A 17,366-nucleotide genomic window follows, 5' to 3' on the forward strand; every position below is an offset into this window, starting at 1 on the left:
ATCTTCGGATGCCAGCCTCTTCAATCCTGCCATGTGTCCATCTCAAACCAGTTGTCTCAATCTGTTAACTTGCGTGCATACTAAAAGTCAGCTACGCTGAGTGAGTTCTAGTTAATCACATAACTTACTTTACATACTCATATACGTGCCCGAAGGTGCGCATTACATACATAACCTGTACTTCATTCGTCCATATACATTTATAGCTAACCTTACGTTATAAAGGGCATTTCACCCTACATACCTCGGATATTATTAGGGTCCGGTACCCTCCATCCTCGAATATTATTAGGGTCCGGTCTCCCTTCATCCTCGGATATTATTAGGGTCCGGTCTCCCTTCATCCTCGGATGTTATTAGGGTCCGGTACCCTCCATCATCGGATATTATTAGGGTCCGGTCACCCTTTCTTCCGTACCTTCATACCATACATTTCTATATACATAATTGTAAGTTTCATACATACATACATCATTCATTCTTCATATACAACAATTTTATCATCAAACCTTACTTGGCAGTACATGCAATATCCGAAGATCGTTCATGTACCGACAAGCAGTCAATCATACCTTTCACATAAAACATATATGGCATACACTTATCACTTAGGATAAGTGTATTAACTAACCACATCGAGTATGCATACAGCCCCGAAAACATAACAAGGAATGGGGCTAGAAACTCACCTGAACGCGATTACGTTCACCGTTTATGGTTATTCCTTTCTTGAGCTGTACACGACTAACTGTATAACAATTACACGTATCAATTAACTATCACTACCCATATCGCGTTTCTAGTCTAATTATAACCCTCAACGAACGGGGGTCAGGGGACAACGCCCCTGGAAGCGGAGTTCTAGGGCGGCAACCCCTAGCGGGGTCCAAGGGGCAGAGCCCCTGGCTGGGGTTAAGCTGCCAGGTCAGCTTGGAAAATTTTTATTCTTGTTAACTGTCTTAAAGCATTTTCCATTAGGATTTTAAGTTATTATTTTATTCACCTACTCATTCGTTACAGTGAATTAAGCCTGATTCGTTAGCCCGATTCGTGGTCTTAGTACTGGATTACTTTTACTTAGCATTTTAAACGAACTTATCATTAAGCGAACTTAACATTAAGCGAACTTATCAATGGCGAACTTGAATGTAGCGAAGTTATCCACAGGCGAACTTGCTGCATGCGAACTTAGCTGCAGCGAACTTGCTTAGCGAACTTGTTTGGCGAACTTAGTGTCCGGCGGACTTTAGCAGTCCATAAGACCGGGTGTAGTGGGGCGTTTTGCCCACCCAAAAAGCCCCAAAGCGCATGGAAACCCCGTCCCTCGGGGCACTTGGGTGGGTGGGGGGGGGGGGCGCTCCCCACACAGCGTTGGATGGGGGATGAGAAGAGGAATATGATTGGCTCATTCCATTACACCCATTTTAGCAAAAAAAAAACCTCTTTACTGACGTGACGCCACATGTCACACAATGCCTATAAAGAGACTCCATCCACTACACATGGTCTTAGTAATGCTTTTGTTGATCTCTAACTTTCCGCATCCTTTTTCATTGTCTTCACTTGCAGACTATCAATGACCAAGGATACTACTTTTACTCACGGACAACCGATGACTTCATAGTCGCAGAAGATCCTCTTATATATAGTGAAATTTTTTAAAATATCACATTTTTTACCTAAACATAAAGGAACAATAATTTCGTTATAAATTTATAAATATAGATATTTTCTAAAACAAATTAAATCATAAAAGTAAGTATTGTTTCAAACTTGGAGGCTCAGTTTTAGACTTTTAACTTTAGATCCCATCTAACCCATGTAAGCAATTTAAGTATTTTTAAATAAGATATGATCATAATCAAGTTTTAACATTATTTTAGTACAGTTAACTTAATTATTATCTTTCTGATTGTAAAGTCTACCAAATTTTAATTTTCTTTTATCTTAAACTAAATTGAATTTTAATAAAACCTAATTATTATTTAGTGACTTTTTATTTAGAATTAACTTCCACTAAAACTTTAATTTCAAAAGATAACTACTTTTAAGTCATGTTTCATAAAGATCATTTTATTTCAGTATTTACGATTCAAAAGGGGATAGCGGCGCAGCTTGTTGTTCGCTTACCCATTATCCAGATGTAGCTCGCTTTGTGTTATTAAAAGACGTGTTTGATTAGTGGTTAAAAAAAGTATTTACAAAAAACAAAAATAAAAATAAATTATATTTTAATACTAAAATAATATTATATCTTGGCGGTTTTTTTTAGCGGCACGTATGTTTGGTAGGTAACATATTCCAGCTATAGAATGAGTGGATGCTAATTGATAAATTCTCACACATGTCTTTTGGAATGCTAGAATTCAACACGAAATTTCCTGTCTTTTTCCTTCCTGCGTCTTCTTTCTTCATTTATTTAATTAATAATATCGTTATTGTTTCTGAACTTATCTCCTGGCATTCGGGAGCATAGCTTCATTTCATTCCCATTATATTCATTATTTCATTTTTATTTTTTTTCATTTGTTTTTGTAAGATGGCATTTCTAGATTTGTTTGTTGTAGCACTGATTCCGGTTCTGAAGACGCTTCTGATCACCGCCATCGGCTTGCTACTAGCAGTACCGCGTGTTAATATCTTGGGCGATGCCGCTCGCCACCATCTCAACAACGTAAGTCATACGTATGAAATATGAAGTTAACCTTAAAATCAGTTAACTAAATAATTACCTAAATATATATATGTTTGTTGAACAGGTTGTGTTCTATGTCTTCATTCCAGCACTTGTGGGCAGTAGCCTTGCTGATACTGTCACAGCCTCCTCCCTGATTTCTCTGTGAGTGCAACTGAATTTATAAGTTAATTAAATATTGTAATTACATAAGGCGCTAGGTGCTACCAGGCAGGCGTGATTTTTGCTACCATGGACTCATCAGTTAGTTTGATGATTAAATATTTAAATAATTACATGATTTATTGATAAACTGTAGATGGTTCATGCCGGTGAACATCCTTCTCACATTTATAATCGGATCAGGGCTTGGATGGGTGCTTGCTAAAATCACTAGAACCCCTGAACACTTGCACGGTTTTGTAATCGGTTCATGTGCTGCGGGTACCCTCTCTCTTAACTCTATTTTCAACTAATTGATTCGTTTCCCGCACCTTTGATAGGGTGTTACTAGGGTGTTTTTTAGAAGAGCTAAGAGCATGTACAACGGTGTCAATGTGGCAATGTTTGAATCCAGCTGGAACTAAGCAAACTACAGAATATTAAACTTTACCGATGTAGTATATGTTTTTGATTGAAAGTTGGAAACAAAGTTTGCAGTTACAAACAGGAAACAAACTCCACGTGGTCACTTAATGCATGACAGCTTTCCTGACTTCTTACTATATCCACAAATTTAAGGCACCAACCAACAAATATTGTATTTAATTAGTAGAAAACAATTTATGTATAAATTGAATTTGGCTCAATGGTCGATCACTCACTTTATTAGTGAGAGATAAAGGGTTCAAACCTCACTACCATCAATTTATATGAGAGATATGAGGGATGACATTGACTTGCCAGGGTTCGAGTCCTGATCTCACCCGGTTTTACCGGCTCCTCGCTGTCGTGCCGTTTAGCGGGCGTGGGGGTCGGGTTTTATCCGGTGAATCCCTCAACAGGTGGACCGCTAGGGGCTCCGTCCGGACTAGTGGCCGGCTCGGGCTACCTTAGCCAATGGGGCCACGTACGGAATACCCGGCATTACTTAGTTGGCCGTTCAAAAAAAAGAAAACAATTTATGTAAATAACCATTTCTATAATGCTTGTCTCCATTTATTTTATTACAAAAATAATTTGTTTATAAACGAAGTACATAATTCTAGAAAAATACATAGTAATGGAAAGTTTAAAAAACTGTTTGGGTTATTCATTAAAAATATAAGAATATTATTTGTTTTATAATTCCATTCGATACATACGAAATATTTAAAAAAATATTATAAAGTAATTTGATTTATGTTAAATAATTATGAAAGTAGGTGATGATGTGGATAGTTTGGTGGAGGTTTGTTGTTGTGAAGAAAGTGTGGGTTTTTGTGAAAAGTTTGATATCTGATGTGGTGTTGATGTGGCAGTTTGTGAAAGTTTGTTATTGTGGATGCTCTAAAGAGAGGGCGTGATCTGGACGAATGTTTTTGAGAGTTGTGGTTTTTTCGGGTCGGGGTGTGACTTTGATACTGACTGATGTAGGACGGAATTGTCACGCATCATGCGAAACACAAAAGAAAAAATAAATAGTCAAAGAAATATCACTCAGTGAAAATAAATATGTGGTGCATATTCAATAAGAATTAAATTGACAACTAAGAAATTAAATGCAACAATTAAGAAATTAAAACAACTAGTAAATTGAATGAGTCACTGACAACTGACGATTTTATTTTTTTTCGAACGGTGACTTTCACAGTTAAGTTTTCTCACTGCGCGAGCATGTCGCGCCCCACCACCCACTCAGGCCAACTATGTTGACATGATCGGGATCCACGCTGGTATCCGAGTTTGGCTTGGGGTTCCCGGTCTCACTCCCACCAGGCCAACTATGTTGACACGATTTTATTAAAACAAAATTTCAAAAAATCTTCATTAATTTTAAATTTGTTATCGTGTTTTTTTCTCAAATCTATCACACTCCCACCAAGCCGGGTCAAGGGTAAAGGATAGTTAGCTAGGGTGACCGACCATGTGTTTTTTTTTTTTTGCGCGATAGTATAAATTTATATGTTTTTGTCCGAAATTTTTTTTATGCAGTGTAAATTTACCAATTTCCATCTGAAAATTTGAGCCTGCCCGCTCCATTTATGGAAATTTTTTATTTTCGTCCGCCCCATTGACGTTTTCGTCCAAGCTTCGACACTGAATCGGTTCATTTGTCCCTAGTTATTAATGATTGTTGTTCTTGCAGGAAACCTTGGAAACCTGCTTCTGATCATCGTTCCTGCAGTTTGTGAAGAGTAACAGCCCATTTGGAGACAAATTAACTTGCTCGGCTAATGGGGAAGGTTTAGTTTCACTATCTTTGGCGGTAAATGTCTTAAAACCAATTTGTACTCACTTTAATTCCGTGTTCAATCTGTTCTGAATTTGGTGCAAATAACTTACTTTCATGAGCTTTCGGCTTCCAGCTTGGTGCGGTTTATATTTGGACGTATGTTTACAACATCATACGGACATATGGGAACTTGAGTGGCAAAGACCTCGCAAAAACATCGACTATTAGCATTGATTGTTCGGGTAAAACTTTGGATATGTTCTCCGAGAATTATACTGAAGCGTTGCTACATTCTCGACGCTCAAGTTTTGAAGATTGTGAAGCTCCTGATGATGAATCTTCCGAAGTGGAGGAACATAATATAGTACCCGAAGATGACGAAGAGCAAAAGGTATTAACTTCTTTTTTTAATTGAAAACATCAAGATTCTATGTTCCTACATGATATTAGTCGTGATTAAAACAATGAATTTAAGCAGGTGACTGTGTTTACGAAGATTAAAGGATATTTAGAGGCTTTTTCTGATAAGATCAACCTTAAAATGTGGTTAACACCTACTACCATTGCCACGGTATGATGTTGTAACTTTTTCTCTAGATGCAGGATTTGTTTTCATATACCGACTTTTTGCAATCAGATCGTTGGGCTTCTGATAGGAGTCATCTCTCCGATTAGAAAGCTAATGGTCGGTGATAATGCTCCTCTTCGTGTCATCGATAGTTCCGCAAGTCTCCTTGGGTATACATATCACTTATCTTTTTCAGATTTAATATTATGTCAAGAACAAAAGAATCATATAATACACTTGTGCACAATGCTTTGTAGATTTTGTGTGAGAGGGTAAGTAAGCTTTTTATAGAACAACTAACTTCCAAACAATATAAATCTAATCTACACCAATGTTCATAACGAGACTATAATCCTTGATCACTCGGGAGTGAGTGGGAATGTCATATACCTAAAAGTAGTGTACACGTGTATAATATTGTTTTCATAATTCTCGACATAACATTGAATCTAAATATAGGACACTCCTGTACATCGTTAGGTCCAAATTTAACAACAATTTGCGGTTTTTGTTTATTTAATTTTTCTGGTATTTGATCAAATCAACGGTGAGGCAACAGTTCCAGCCATGACATTGATAGTGGGGGCTAATCTTTATAGGGGTATGTTTACTCATGGTGCCATTTTCTTTTGTTTCATAACCCCTAGGACATGTACACTCTTAGTCAGTTTCATTTGCAATTAGGTATGAAGAAATCGAGCGTAGGTGTGTGGCTGATGACAGGAATTCTAGTGGTTCGTTATGTTGCTTTGCCAATCGTGGGCATTGGTGTCGTGAAAGCCGCACGCCATCTTGGATTCGTGGGATCTGATTCATTGTACATGTTTGTTCTTTTGATCCAATACTCTCTACCACCCGCGATGGCTATTGGTATGAATATATTTATACATCTTCGTGACAAGAAAAACAATCACATTATAGAAAATGGAAAATTTCACGTAATAGTAACCAAATTTCTCAAACGTAGTACTCGAATATTGTTTTTCTCCTATAATCACTCAACTTTTATCAGAAGTTTCAATTTTATAATAATTAAAAGAAATAAAAACTAGCTAGGCTAAATGGAACATATAGTATATTTAATTACTATCTAGTAATTTTAATTTAACGTAATTATTAAACTTTATTATTAAGTGATTTTTTTTCTTCACCATTACTCATAGTTCAACTTAATAAGAAAAAAACAATAAATAGGAAACATGATTCACATATATTCCATTTAGATTACTTAATATCTTTAAGTTCTAACATTAATAAAAAAAATCCATAAAACTGAAACACACTGTTAAATTTCAATAGTTTGAATGACTTAAGTCATGAAACAATTAGGAAATTAGTTACTAGTGTGTAAATTTCTTCTTTACAAAATGAAGAAATAATCCATAGCTAGCAATGGGCAGTAAGATGATGAAGGGGCTAGACACATCGGATATTATATCAAAATGGGCTTGGGTCATAACTTCTAAGTTCTAACTAGTCGGGTTGGGTTGACCCTATTTAAATTTTTAGATCTTCAGTAAATGACTAATGTGTCAAATATGATTTCTAAAGCGGCAATATTAATGTTTTGAAAAAACTGGCAGGTACAATAACGCAATTGTTTGAGGTGGGTGAAAGTGAGTGTTCTGTGATTATGCTTTGGACTTATGGCGTGGCTGCAATAGCTCTCACGCTGTGCTTTTCATGTGGCTTGTTTCTTGATGGCAGGAAGTCACAAGAGAAAGAACCTATTAAGTTTATTTACTATTATTGGTTTGCATATTTGTGTATCTTGTAAAACCATAAAGCTCTATGACTTATGATTATTATCTAGTCATGATGCTTAGCCTTTTGCCAGTCATGAAAAAAATGATGGAACCAACAGTCATTGTTGGATCAACACAACTTATCTTTTAAAACTCACCCGTATCTTGAAACCTTATTTAAAAAACATCCGATGAACAAAAAAAGGATACTTCTTTTTTTCACTTTTTTATTAAAGCTGTGATGGCATGAAATAAGAGGCTCCGACCAAACTAGGTGGAGCCAAAAAAAAAATATACATCAATAGGAGAGGTTTTTAATCCACTCATTCCAAACAAATCTATATGATTTCTACTAGTGTGCTATATAAATAAAGAATACTGAACAATATTCTCAAACATGTCTCCACGTCTAACTCTGTTTGGCTAAAAAACGATCTTGTTGCTGATCAAATTCCAAAGAGCCTACCAAGTTGTAAGGCGAACCATTTCAATGAACACTTTTTTGTTTCAAACTTGTCGTCTAGTAAGTAGTAACATCATCAAAGTCTTCGGATTCGTCACAACCAAAAGGTTTGTTTCTAGCCAGATATACACTAGCCTCTGAGTCTTCTCCGCAACGTGACAGAGACAAAGAACATGGTTACTAGTTTCCAGTTTGTGACAAACAAATTGGACACTAAATGGAAGGGATGTCAAGCCCTAAACGACTTAGGCTATTGCGTGCTGGTAATCTATCTAGAAGAACATGCCCAGGGGCGGACCCACATAGGTTCGATCGGGGTCCCGGGACACCGATGTTTTTTAAAAATTACTTAGAGACGGTATATTAAATTTTGTAAGGACCCCATAAAAATTAATACTTGGAACCCATACTATTAAGATTGAACTGGTACAGTGGAAAGTCCCTTGTTTTACTTGTGAGAGGTTGTAGGTTCAAGCCCCATCATACTCTTTTTTTGTTGTTTTTTTAATATCCTAGTCTTAGTTATTCAGTTAGGGTATTTGTGCTTTTTGTTAGTTTCTCTTATATAGTCATTATCACCATGCAACATATATAATGTTAACATGGATTTTGCATATTCTTTTATTATTTACCTTGTGTATGTATATTATAATTAATCATTTATTTGTGTTAGAGTTATTTTTTCATGTTTTGGTCAATTATGTAAGACCATATATATAGATTACGTTCATGTTTTTCGGGTATGAATTAAAAGTGTATGTTTTATCTAGTTTGTAATTTAGATTCTTTCTACTTACTCGTTTCCAATGACACCATAGTTCCGTGTTTTATTATGTTCCTCGCCTCGACCCGACCCGAATAACGACCGACCTAAAAAATTTTGTAAACCGAAAAAATTGGGACCCCATTAACAAAAAATCCTGGGTCCGCCACTGAACATGCCAACCAAAAATGTTTATATTTTAGGGACTAACCTGTTTCATCTAGTGTGGTTTCCGGCTCTAGGAAGAATAGCACGATCAATAATGTTCCTAACCTCTTTAATCAAGACAACGCAAACAATCCCGGTCCGAATAATCCACAACCGAACCCATCTACCGTCCCGATGCCAACAGTCCCCGTCCCTCAATCCTCGTATCCGTTCAAAGCGCATATGGCCGCGTAAATGCAATATATAAGTTCCGGAGCCACTAACCTAAATACGGTGGCCGGTTTTCAAATCCCAAACACAAACATGATGGCCGGTTTGGGTTCCCAACCCGAAGAAGAGACGGTGTCGGAGACACAATTCAACCCGGAGTCACAACCCGTCCTGGAGACTCGCGGCGGTTCGAGCCAACGTGGACGTCCGAGAAAACACGTAAAGAAACCCGCCGGCGAAACTCGGGCTAAAAAGAACACTATGTCGTGGAGTATCGACGAGTGTGAACTGTAAGGTGCTTGGTGCGTGATATCGGAAGATCCCGAGTGCGGTAATTTTTAAAAAATATATATATTTTTTTAAATTTCTTAGAACAAATATTTAACTTGTGATGTTTTATTTTTATAGCGAACTTTCAAGCATCGGGCATATTTTGGAACAAAATTAAAGAGTTGTTCCACGAACTTGGCGGGGACTCGCGTGGAGAAAAAGTTTCCTTACTGTCGAAATGGACCGATATAAACACCAAATGCACGGCTTTCCATGCGGTTCACTCTCGGATGACTCGAACGTAGAGTTGCGGTGTCTCTGATGCAAAAATCATGGAAAAGGCGTTGACAGAGTATCAACATAAGACCTCGAGGAGCTTCAATTACTTTGGCATTTGGAAACAACACATGAGGTTTTACTCTAAATGGGCCCCGGTTATGGAGGCCGACACCGAAAATGGTCAGCCGGAAAAGCTCTAAAACATCGCATTCGGTTGATCCAGAAACGTCCCATTCCGACGCTCGAAACTTCAACTTAAGAGATAATGAAGCCGGGAATCTCTATGCGGATATTACCGAGATGCCTCGACCGGGGGGTAGAAGAAGCAAGGGAAAGGGTCGCGTCATCATCGACAACGGGTTCGAATGCCGAAATGGAAAGTCATTTCAAAGAAATGAACATTCGACTCAAAGATATACAAGAACTTGGATCTAAACGTCTTCAAGTAAATTTGGACGCCGTCGAAGTAGTTAAAAGGAATGAATTGGACCACGACATCGAGGTTTTAACAAAGGAGTTATCTGAAGACGACCCGAGAGTCCAATCTCTAAAAGTAATTCGGCAAGCGAAGATTATTTAAAAATACATGTAGTCTTATTATTTTTTATTGTTGTATTTTTTTAATTTAATGTATTTTATTTTATTTTAATTTAGTTTTTATTTATGAGTTTAATGTATTTTTTTTTAATTTTAATGTAGTTTTTTAATTTTATATTTAATTATTTAAATGAATTATTATTTAAAAAAAAAAATTAATAGTTACCGGGAGCCACGTGATGCATAATGTCTGGGGGTGGAGAGTTATGACTACATCATGTTTTTGTAAAAAACCATAACTCTGACTGGGCGCCACATAACGCATAACGCCCAGGGTGAGACTTTATGACTACACATGGTCTAAGAAGATATATTTTTGAAGTCATTTTTTTTAATAATTTATTTCATTTCTCTTTTTAGCATTAAATCCATAATCCACTCCCCTCCCTCCCCTCCATCCCTCTTTTGGTAAAACCATCTATCCACTTCCTCCATTCTACAAAATTATCTATAACCCACTCATGAAGAAATATATATAATTACATAATGTGAAATTCATTCATTAGTTAATGAGTAAAATGTCAAAATCATCCTTAAAATTTGGTTAATTTTGCGAATTTTGTCAAAAATATTTTTTTTTCTTTTTTTTCGCAACTGGGCCATTTAAGTTTCGCATTTGTTGTCAAAATCGTTCAAATCACTAACTCTGTTTATTTTTCTCATTAACTCAAGGCTATTTTGGTCCTTTTACCCTCTTGGATTTTTTTATATATTAAAAATGTTATAGTGAGTGGGACCACTAAACCCACTACTCCACTTCATCTTCTTCAGATAAATCAAGAATTTTCCATTTCTTCAACAACAACTATTCCACCACCGGACCACCCGCTGACCACACCCGTTTTCACCACAGGTAACGCAAAACACCATTGTTGGCCAGTTCCTTCCACGTATCTCTACCACCATACTATTGCCGGCCACCACCCACCATTCTTCTTTGGCTACGGATTGAAATCGATTGAAGCCCTAACTGATCAACTTGTCGGTAACGAGAATTTGAATTTAAACGATATAGAGGAGGCTTCCAAGGTAAGTCGTTTGGATGCCACCATGGAACCAGCTTAAAAAACATGAACCATGTCCCCATAATAACTTCTCTTTGAGGATCTAGATCCAAATGATGTTCTTGTGGGGTTTATCAGTTAAGGTTTCGTAGGGAGTACCGGAACATGTGTTTGACGCCAAGCCAGTTATGGGGGGAGGGCCCACCTCCCATTAGGGCTCATGTTTTTTTAAAAGGAAAATTCTCCATATGACCCAAATGAAGAGAGAGAGAGAGAGAGAGGGAGAGAGAGAGAGAGAGAGAGAGAGAGAGAGAGAGAAAGATCCAAAAAGTCCCAACTTTCTCAATATGACCAAGTAATTTGTACTGAGGCGACAGTGGAAATATAACTGACAAGATTGATGAACCATTTAAAAGTTGACACGTGGTAAGAATCTGACAAATCCGACCGTATTTTTGAAATGATTAAATCTTTTTGTAAAAAGCAGTCTTTCCAGACGGTTTTTTTTATGTTTTCTATCTGGTTCGTTCAAATTATTATTATTCCTAACTTTTTCTTTATCTTCATCTTCATCTTCATCTTCATCTTCAATCTTCTTCATCTTCATATTCATATTCCATCTAACAATAAACCATTTTTCTTTTATAATTAACAAATTAACTACACCACTCAAGTAAGAACAAGAATTCGGAACCGCCACTTTCCACCGGAACAAGAATTCACAAACCCACCGGAACAAGAATTAATTCCGTCACTGAGGGGACACATTAACCGACAACAAGAATTAATCTCGTTGTCCACCGACCAAAAAGTTATTCAACTTCTATCTTTTCATATCAGAAGTTAACAAACCCAACCATTAGCTTTTAAATGGTTCATCAATCTCATAGCTTTTAATTGACGTCGGAGCATACTTAGTAACTAGTGCTGTGGAAGGGGTAGTGTGCAAAGGGGTGTTAGAGGCCCAATGGATCATCATGTTATAGTAGAAGATGAGGAAGGACTAGTGGGGGAAGAAAAGATGAAGCCAACCACGCTGAAAGAGCAACACAAGAGAGTTTGTTTAGACATTGGGAGATGTCTTTTTGAGAATGCAATCCCTTTTAATGTTTCAAATACTCATTCATTCATTAGCATGCTCCGATCGGTTGGTAACTATGGTCGAGGATTAAAACCTCCCAGCATGTACGAGTTGAGGACTTGGATACTAGAAGAAGAAGTGAATACAACAACAAAACTTGTGGATGACATAAAAGGTACATGGAAGAGTACCGGAGTGTCATTGTATGAGAAATAGAAGTCTGATTAACTTTTTGGTGAAAAATCCACATGATATTGTTTTCTTGAAGTGTAAGGCCCCGTTACCGGTGCCCTACTTTAGACGTTGGATTTACTCATAAACACAGTTCCAATTATCAGAGTTAATTAAAACATTCGCGTAATATTAAAAATTTCATAAAACATTACATTTCAATTCACAACTTGTCTTAAATTAACACCTTGTCTTTCAATACCAAAACATAAATTATAAAACGTCATGAGTCTCCAGATGCCAGCCTCTTATTCATTTGCCACATGCCCCCGCTCAAGCTAGCTGCCTCATCCTACTCACCTGCGTGCATACTAAAAGTTAGCTACGCTGAGTGAGTTCTAGTTAATCATACAGCGCACAACACATTCATATTACATACTTTCATACATACTATCATACTTTTATCATACACTTACTTACCTTCATAACCTACGTTATAAAGAGCATTACATCCTACTTTCTTCGAGTATTATTAGGGCCCGGTTCCCTCTTGCCTTGAATATTATTAGGGTTCGGTTCTCTCTTGCCTCGAATATTATTAGGGCCCGGTTCCCTCTTGCCTCGAATATTATTAGGGCCCGGTTCCCTCTTGCCTCGAATATTATTAGGGTTCGGTTCCCTTTTGCCTCGAATATTATTAGGGTTCGGTTCGTCTTACCTCGAGTATTATTAGGGCCTGGTTCCCTCTTCGTTACCATACAACTATACATCATTTTACATTCATACATATATATACATACATATCATTATCCATGCATAATTTATCTCATATACTCATTCCATACTCACTACATATACTTTCCTTAACAATACGTGCAATACCCGATGGTCGTTCACATATTGTTAAGTATTTATTCTTCATATAACATAAATATATCACATTCGTCATTAAGACATACACTTACCGTTTAAGGTAAGTGTATTAACATTCACATTGAGTATGCACACAGCCCAGAAAACATAACAAGGAAATGGGGCTAGAAACTCACCTGAACTCTATTTCTTTCTCCGTTAATCGTTAATCCCTTCTTTAGTTGATCTCGGCTAACTGTATGTAAGTTACACGTATCAATACTCATATGATCTAATCTAATGGCCTAGTATTAGATTACTTTTACTTTGCATTTTTATGGTTTTCCTTTATTTTAACATTATAGTATTTTATCCCTTTAGGTCCTTACAATGCATAGCATCAAGTGTATACTCGTATACATATACGAGTCGCCATGTATTCGGGTCTCAATATAAGCGAACATAGATATAAGCGGACTTAGATATAAGCGAACTTAAATATAAGAGAACTTAGATATAAGCGAACTTAAATATAAGAGAACTTGTTATGAGGCGAACTTAACAGCAGGCGAACTTGAAGTGGCGAACTTAATCAGCAGAACTTATATAAGGCGAACTTAGATATAAGCGAACTTGTTATCAGGAGAACTTATATGAGGCGAACTTAACAGCAGGCGAACTTATAACGAACTTAATCAGCAGGCCAACTTGAAGTGGGGAACTTAATCAGCAGGCGAACTTGAAGTGGCGAACTTAATCAGCAGGCGAACTTGTAGCAGCAGCTACGGGTATGATCTTGAACCCACTGACCATTTTCGTTTCAACATGTAGACCTTAAATTATGACAATATCAAATCCGTAATTTTCCCACGGCCATTTTCAGATAAGGCTTGACCCGGGGAATCGTAAAGTTTGGATTTGTAGGCTAAAACGCTCAAAACTAGATCTAGGGTTTTCTTTAACGAGCCGTTCATAACCGCAGGTCTGTTAGTTAAGTTCATTTTTAACATCAAGTTTGCTACTTTATGGTCCGTTTCTATCCGATCTACTCTACGTTTAAGTTTCAAGGCTAACCGTTCATAAAAACGTAAACTTAAATATGAAGAACATACCTTTATATGTTATTTAGGTCTCAGTTATCTTGTTTATGAACTTTAGATCTTGTATCTATCTTTTATAATTATGATCTATCAAGAATCAACGTTTGTTTGGCCTTGGATCTCTCTCTCACCCTCACAGCCGAAAGTAGCTATGTGTGTGTGTGTGTGTGTTTGGAGTGTGTAGACAAATATGGAAAGATGGAATGAGGATTTAGGGTTTTAGGGTGGTTTAAAGGAGTATTTATACTCCTTAAAACACATGGACCTAAGACCCATCCCATCCCTTAATCCATATTAATTATTCCAAGTCCATATTCTTTCTAATATTTAATCCTAATTAAATATTTACACACAAAAACTAAACACAACTTTCTTTATTTAATATTATAAATTTAGGATGTTACATGAAGACTGTTGATGCATCAGACTGTATCAAGAATTCCGACAAATTATTTGAGTTGCTTGATGGGGTGATTGAAGAAATTGGTGAAGATATAGTTGTTTCAAGTCGTGACCGATAACGCGAGTGCATACGAAGCGGCTGGAGCTTTGTTGATGGAGAAGAGGAAAAGTTTGTATAGGACCCCATGTGTTGCTCATCGCATCGACTTGATGCTTGAGAAAATTGGAGAGTTGCCACAAAAAAAAAATGCTTTGCTTAAAGCAAAAAGGGTTAGCAACTTCATATATATCCATCGGTGGGTGTTGAGTTTAGCTAGAAAGTTTTTAAAGATAGATCTTCTTCGACCAACAACCACTAGATTTGCCACCACTTTCTTTTACTTTAGAAAGTGTGTATGAATTGAAACAACCATTACAACAAATGTTTGTTTCAACGGGATGGAGTGGCTGTGCTTGGGCAAAGAAAGCCGATGGGAAAGAGATAAAGAAAATAATCATGGATGAGAGAAATTTCTGGCCAAGTGTGGTTTATTCTATAAAAGGCACAAATCAACTTGTCGAGGTTTTGAGGATTGTTGATGGGGAGAGGTCACCGGCTATGGCTTTTATTTATGGTGCGAGATTCATGCAATGAAACAATTTCTAAGAACTTTGATAATGAAATTTCTTCTTATATAGAAATTTGGGATATTATTGATAAAAAAATGGGAAAACCAAATGCATCGTGATTTGCATGTGGCGGCCTACTACTTGAATCCTCGATTAGATGGAGTCCCGACGTTTCCGACCACCCTGAAATTAAAAGTGGATTGTACAATTGCATGGATAGATTTATTAAGAGTGATCAAGTTTATATGAAGATCGAAGCTCAACTTGATGAGTTCAAATACAAGAGAGGATTGTTTGGTCATCGAGCCTCTCTCAACACATATATGTATCGTGTACCAAGTAATTAAATTATAAGTTATGATTATTATATCTTATTATTTAGTTAATTATTCATTACTTTATTTCCCTTAACTTATATAGTTACATGATAGGATCATTATGGAGATGAAGTTCCATAACTAAAGGCTTTTGCGATGAAGATATTGGGTCTTACTTGTTCGGCTTTGGCTTGTGAACGTAATTGGAGCACGTTCAATCAAGTCCATACAAAAAGAAGAAGCCGGTTGAGCACCATCAAGATGACTAAGTTGGTGTACATTATTTACAATAAGAAATTGAAGAACAAGCATATAAAGAGGGCTAGTCTAAAAGATGACCAGGATCTGATAGTTGTCAAGGAGGTTTTGTCAGTTGATGAGTGGATAGCCGACCCAAGTTTCGTTGAAGATGCCATTACTGGAGTTGGCGGGTCAAGTGGGGAAGGTGAGAGTTCATCAGCTAGGACTAGGAAAAGGAGACAAGTTGAAACTATTTTGGTTGATGAAGATGAAGATGAAGATGAAGATGACGATGACGATCCAACTTGGGACGGTGAAAACGATGATGAAAGCATTTAGGAGGATGTGGAGGGAAACGAGTTTTATAATATTTAAGTTTAAATGTCATAGCATCACTAATTTAGGTTGTTGAATTACTGTGATGTTTGTTTTTTGTTAAACTACTTTGTGATGCTTTTGTTTTGTACTAAATTAGGTCGTCGAACTAATTTATGAGTATGTTTTATTACTAAATTAGGTTTTATATTATTTATAATGTTTATTATATATATATATATATATATATATATATTTTAAATGAGAAGTTTCTTATGCATTAGTTGTTGTATACTCTACTTCTTTTGTTGTACACTCTCTCAAACATTTTGTGTATTATACTATCTGCTTTTTTGGTTATATAATTCTTGAATTTTAACTTCTGGACACGTGTTTTGAGTTATGGCTTCTGCGTGTTAAATCACTGTTATGTTTCCACTTTCCAGATGCACTTTCATCTTCATCTCTATCACCGTCTTCATCCTCTCTCTTTTGTTTCCTACTTGAGTGTCATCAAGTTTTAGTTATATGTTCGCGAAACCGTCTATTGTTGCCAGGTTCCAACTCGGAACCCTTGGTGGCGACGGAGAGATGGTAGCGAATCATTTACGACGGTGGTTCACAGGCGGTTACAGTGGCCGTCTTTGTCTTTATGCTATAAGTTCTAAATATCATTTATATGTCGTTACCCGGATCCGATTCGAAACCCTTGGTGCTGCATGGCAGTGGTGCGGTGGTGGATTTGTCTGTGTTGTTGATGTGGTGAAAACAGTCAATTAAATATTAACTAAATTAAACAAGTAATAAAAACTAGACTTAAGACTCAACTACACAAAACACCGGCAAGTGAACCGATCAATTTGAACTAAAGCAAAGTAAGTCTGAAATATCGAACCCACAAGACTCTATAAATTAGGTTAATTAACTAATTAGACTCGACTAACGACACGACTATTTATTATTAAATATTTTAAGGGGGTTTTTAAACTAATATTAAACTAAGAAAGTAAATAAACGAGTAAACTAGAAAACAAGCACTAAATCACAAGATCGAAACCAATAAGAGAAGGAATCTACATAGGTAGCCCTACTTTAACGTTGGATTTACTCATAAACACAGTTCTACAAATCAGAGTTCATTAAAAACTTTCGCGGAAACGTTAA

At 36.7% G+C, this 17,366-nt stretch overlaps 1 pseudogene across 1 annotated transcript; it reads left to right on the forward strand.

Annotated features, from left to right (window-relative positions):
- Positions 1-2,332: 2,332 nt before the first annotated feature.
- LOC143587241 (protein PIN-LIKES 3-like) lies at positions 2,333-7,411 on the forward strand (annotated as a pseudogene). Its single transcript, XR_013144846.1, has 10 exons — positions 2,333-2,674; positions 2,760-2,839; positions 2,994-3,118; positions 4,962-5,081; positions 5,182-5,439; positions 5,527-5,619; positions 5,686-5,784; positions 6,163-6,217; positions 6,301-6,486; positions 7,200-7,411. The product of XR_013144846.1 is annotated as a protein PIN-LIKES 3-like (transcript).
- The last annotated feature ends 9,955 nt before the right edge of the window (positions 7,412-17,366 follow it).

Source organism: Bidens hawaiensis, unplaced genomic scaffold, assembly GCF_021521415.1.
Source record: "Bidens hawaiensis isolate Kalapana, Puna unplaced genomic scaffold, B.hawaiensis_p1.1 tig00035419_1, whole genome shotgun sequence".
NCBI lineage: Eukaryota > Viridiplantae > Streptophyta > Magnoliopsida > Asterales > Asteraceae > Bidens > Bidens hawaiensis.